The following is a 6326-nucleotide window of genomic DNA, read 5'->3' as shown; positions in this document are numbered from 1 at the left end:
ATTACTAGCTGTCCAGCCTACTATTTTGTGTGGCAGATTCTTATAGTATATATAATATATAAAAACCTTATAGGAAAATTAAAAATTATTCGATTTTCGTGAGCCAAGACGATATTCAAGTGTAAGACTCCCTATAGCAACCTATAGACGTGAGGCATAAGCACAATAGCACCTAATAAGTAATACTCCCTGAGTATCAAAGAATATGTAATATGTATGCTGTAAAATTTGGTGTCAATTGGTTGGAGTTTCTGAGATTACTGTAAACCAACAAACGTACAATCGTTTTTATATATAAATAGTACCTAGGTAATACGTATATAAATAATATATTATATTATGGCATACTGTTTATATTTTCATGATTCCGGTTGTAAATAAATCTATAATCTATTTTTTATAGCTCTACGGCTTCGTACAGAAATCTGTAATCTATAATAATTGACTACATGCTTCGAAAACCTATAAGCTGCATATATGAACACAACACCTTCGACCAGAATATTGTTAATTAAGTATAGAAATCAGACATTAGTATAGTATTTTGGTTTTAAAAAGATAAAATTCTACCAGTATACATTATTCAAGTAGACAGTGCAAACTGTAGCAGTTGTACTTACGGGATTCATTTTGACAAGGAAAAACATGAAGTGGGACTTTGTTTTAATTCTTAAAAGGTGATCAACGGGCCATTTGTTCTCTCTCTCTGGCCCATATGCATTTATGTTTAGCCGAACCAACCACGTGTTGCTACTTTTAATATTAGAGTAAATTCCACTAGTATCAACATTTAAGCTAAGGAAATTACCTGTGTTCCAGGTCCCTACGTTGGCTTTCTTACGATATTTTATACAATTTATTAGTATTTTTAAACCGTAATAATATACACGCTCATATCTTACATAACAGGGACACAGGCCTTAACTTAAAGTTTGATGATAGGTGAGTTCAGTCTAATATTAAAAGTAATAACACAGACTTGATTCTGCTAAATGCAAATTTGCTATGTTGCACGTGGGTGAGAGCGAGAAAACAAAAAGTGCGATGACTTCTCTTGAGAAATATCATATTATAGGTAACTAAATTTGTTTTGAACTTGTATCCCGAAAAACTCATCATGTTTATTGTTAGAAATCTAAATTTAGAAGGGTGCGTCATTTATATTTTTTAATAAAATTTCATTTACATATTATGATTATGATGTATTTTATTGGAATGCGCGATATTGAAATATGTGTGCGCGTATATTTCGAAGTTTATAATAACATATTATATCGTTCAGTGCGTAAGCGAATACGGGTGAATAATCAGAGCAAGGTGAATTTGTATATTTTTAAGGAAGTGTTGGTGCGTCGTAGTGCCATACCACAGGTCGAAAACCTTGAAACTGACGCAATTTATTAGTGAATATGCCAGTAGCTAAATCGAAAGTTTTTAATAGGAAGTGCGTTAGTTCACGTATGGTGTAACAAAACAAATAGCTGGGTGTGGTATTGTTAAACGTTCACGAGGAACTCATAAAACACTAAGTTTTGTACTTGTCATGTGGTATAGATATACATACAAGCGTACAGGTATTTTATAAGCTACTTATAGAGGGTGGTTTTTAAAAGTAAATACAAATGGTATGTTACCTATTAGATGTAGGTATATTATATTGATTAATATAATATATACTGACAAGTTTGTTTTTGTATGAATATTAAATATTATATTTTATATACTTATTAATATACGAAGTATAATATATATTATATGAATATTAATAATTACGTTTACACCTATACACTCATTTAAATTTAATCGTGCGTAGATTTTAATTTCGGTGCGTTCGTTGAATGATATAGATATTAATACATAATATATGAAAAATGGACAAACGATTATGTTATTTATATACAATATACATAGCCACATAGTGTCTTCAGTTTACCTACGTGTTTCAAGTATATGCGCAGGCATGTATTAAGTATAATATGCGTGTAGCGTATGCCTTAGGCAGTATTATATTTTTCAACTGATTAAAAGATTAAAGAGTAGATAATTTGAAATTTTTTAACGAGTTTTGATTTTAACGTGTAAACCTTGTGATATTTTATGTCAAATACTCAAATAACAATGTGTTAAGTGCCCATTAACATATTTTCATCAGCACAACGTTTTAAAAATGAAATAATTTTCTCGTGCTAATAATGATTATAATTACTATGTGCATTGTGCAGTATTAATATAAAATAAGTTTTTACATTTAATTAATGGTAAATAATGAATAATATTGGTACTTGCACGTTAAATAAATAAAAGTTTCAATCCGCTTGTTTTATTATTAGGATCAGAATTAAAATAACGAAATATCAAAATAAATTACACTTTTATATTATATTATATTATGCAGTATAAATTAATAAAGATAAAAATAATGCAATATCAACTCAATTGGTCTGAACTTTAAAGTTTATTTTCTAATCGAAATTAAATTAGGTATTAGATATTTGAAATATTTCATGTCGTCTTAAAAAATTACCTACATAACACACCTCAGAGATACACATATTATCGTATACCTATTATTATAGACAGAGAAAGAACCAGCTAAGAAGAGACCTTTGGGAAGACCTCGTATGAGATGGGAAGATCTGGTTAAAAAAGATGTAAGTACCTTAGGTGGAGGATCATATTGGAAAGAACGAGCATCCGACAGGGATGGCTGAAGGGAGGGGTGTTTGACGAGATGGTCCTAGCGGCCGTTTTACCCAAAGAAGAAGAATTATAAACAGATACACACTTTTTATATCTAAATACATTTACTTTGAAATCTAAAAATCTAACTTAATTGTTTTGAGTTATAAATATTAATTAGGTGTAACCGCAGTCCACAGATTTGATGTAAATGTTAAATGTTAATTAACTACCTATCACCTATGTACATATCAATGCTTAATTCTTATAAAACCTATACCTAATATGAAACCTTGACTAGTTAAGTATACACTATATGATAATAAAATCAGATAAAAATATAAAATTCATCATTATTTTAAAAAGAAAAAGGTGTACAAGTGGATATACCGCTCTGCTGTACAATATAGTAAAAAACGATTTTTTTCAAAAATTGGTTTTGTATAAATATTACCACTTTTGCTATAGGCTAACACAACGTCTCCATTTAGAATCGTTTTTTGTATACAATGATTTATAATTGAATTAAAGTATAACACATCCATTACAAAGACATGCTCGACAACTACTTTACACCAGAGTGGTACCCACTTGTCCACTCCTTTTTTTTAGTATTTGAAATCAACATAACTAATGTATTTAATTTTTAATTTTAAACGAGAGACTTAAACGGTGGACCGGTGGTTTATACATTTTCGTATTTAAGAGATTATCATAGTTTTTAACGGAAATAAAACGTTTATTTTAAATTATTGTTAGAATTATTATAGGTATACTTGCATACCACTTAATATGTATATAACTCTTATTAAGTTATTACCGATTTCAATAAAAAAAAGTAAATCTACTTTGTATGTGTTAAAATAAGTACCTATTAATGGGTGGAATTTAATTTTTATTCAAAGTACGAATTTTGTTAGTATTCATAAAAAATCTAATAGGTAATCTCAAAAGATTGAAAATTTAATCAAAGATCTCACATAGATATTTACTGTATAGTAATTTAAAAATATTGAAAATATATGGGCATAGCACGATTTTTTCTATAAGCGCTTTAACACAAAATTTTAACAAAATTCGTCAAAATTACAAAAATGTGCATATTATCTTGTACCTAATTAAAATGTATAAAATGTTAAATTTGTATAGCTAAATCTCCAAAATTAAATACAAGGTTTCTCATAAGTATAGCTCTCACTCAAACCTACAATTTAAAAAAAAATAAAATCACAAACATTTTCTTTTACTGACATTCGGAGTTTAAAACTTAACAATTATTTTAATCATGATACCTAATAAGTAATAAGTAATAAGCTACCTAGATATTATAATAGTACCTTGGATACGTAGATTATGATAGAGACATTGTCGTGTGAAATTGTTGCAAATTGTTCAAAACAGATAGTATTATATAAAATTGCAAATGAAAATCTATAATAGTTCAAAAATAATTAAAGTGAATATTAACCACGAATTAGGATAGGTAGTATGGATGCTAAATGAGTTATGATAAATCTTTCCTTTCCATGACCGTTGTTTTAACTCTCAGAAACAGCTAACGTGTGTCAATACTGTAAACACTGGACAAGCAGTCCAAGTGCTAATTTATATAATAATAGGTTAGGCACATCTTATAGCATTGTATCATTATCTAAATTATGCACTTTATTTCACGACACTATTAAGAGATTAAACCATTATAGAAGCGCTGCTGCATTAGTAAAAGTTTGCCCAGTGCATTTTAATTTATAAGAGCTAAGTCAGTTTAGTGGTCTTTTTATTTTAACATGTTGTGCATCTATATTATCTTAATTAATGATAATAACTTAACATGTATACGTGTAGTTATCAATATTTAATATACATAAACAAACATATGTATTCAGTAATAAAAATAATAATAAATAAATAAAAATAATATTTACATATTATATAAAAAAAAAACATTGTTACAACACTAGTGTTACTGTAGTGCCTAATGGAATAACTCTAGATATTTGCATGCAATTAATAGTTAGAATAAATATTTACTTAAATATTATTAATATGAAATTGTTTCATGTATCTCGTCTCTTTTATGAGTCAAGGTGAGAGTAATAATCTTTGTTATAATTTTTCCATCCTCATTAAGTTGGATTAGGTTTTAAGTTATCTTAATACTGCATACATAAATAATTATACGTGTACCTACTTATGCTGTATTAAAATAATACTAATTGTGATATTATTATATTAATGCATATTATTATTACTTAGGTACAGCAGCTACTATGTATTTTATGTACTTTCTTATATTATATACGGTCAATTAATTATAATGTGGATATTATAATATCAGTTCTCTTATCTCGTGACACTTTATTCATAATATATTTGCAGGGTCGTCTAACGGTGGTCTGCGAACATTCATGAAGGTTGTAAATTGTAATAGAAAGAAGGGTTATTGATTATTGGATATCACAATGTGTTTAAGCCATTCTCCGTGCTATGGCTAAGCGCTACAGTCTAACCACTCCCATACAGAAGAACAATATCCAAGGCTTTATAGTTTATATTATTATAAAAAGTTTATACGGGGACAAAGGAAATAATATTCCTAAGAATATTGCAATAATAAAAAATTGCTAACTTCAATCATACAACTGAAATAAAAGGTAAAATTAAAAAATCTATTAGCTCCCATAAAAAAAAAAAATCGAAGTGATGATTATTTATTATTGGTTATTATCGAAATAAATAATTGTCGAAAATATGAAGTAGGATTATTGTTTTTTATTACATGCATCAAAATAAATTAATCAAATTAGATAGGTAGGTAGTCAGATAGGTACTCATTCAAAACCCAGCTTACCGTACATTTTTCATTCGTTTGTCACTAAAAAAAGTCGAAAAAGTGCACTAAAATTATTTTATTGTTATGGGTGTATATTTGTATACCTATTATTATTCTAGCATTCAGCCACGCCACGTTGAGTTAAAGATGTGCTTCGATTATAACACTAAAAATCCCATCCACATTATTTATTTATTTATTAACGGGCTGAGCCCTATACAACAGCTTAAAACATAATATAATATTAAATTTAAATAATTAATACAAATAGCACACATACATTTATATAAGATAATAGTTGAAATAATTGAAATAATAATATAAGTATAATAGTAGTATATAATATATATATATATAGTAGAAGTAGTAACACATAATTTTAATTTTATAAGTTTTGATAAATGGTGCTCTCATTTTCTGACCGCATCATGCGGTCTAAGGGATTACTTCTGCCATATTTGGTAGTGTGCGTAGGAACTATGAAGGAACACGGTGTCTAGTAGTGCGAGAAGGAACATTGAAATTTACCAACGAAAGAAGTGAGGGAGCATCAATACGAACATCCATTAGTTTTTTTTTCAAAAACTCTAGGTTAGTGTTAATTTCCCTGTCTGCCAGTGAGATAAGACTGAGCTCATGCATACTATGGAATAGTTACGGGGAAGTATAAAAGCTGCGCAAGATAAGAATCGTCTCTGAACACGTTCTAATTTACAGGTCAGTCAGTTAACGTATAAGGGTTCCATAGGACAGAAGCGTACTCTAATAGGGTACGGACCAGTGAGCAATATTAAGGGGATTCGATACCGTGATT

This window comes from Acyrthosiphon pisum, chromosome A1, assembly GCF_005508785.2.
Source record: "Acyrthosiphon pisum isolate AL4f chromosome A1, pea_aphid_22Mar2018_4r6ur, whole genome shotgun sequence".
Taxonomy (NCBI): Eukaryota; Metazoa; Arthropoda; class Insecta; order Hemiptera; family Aphididae; genus Acyrthosiphon; species Acyrthosiphon pisum.
Note: the sequence above shows the minus strand (reverse complement) of the source record.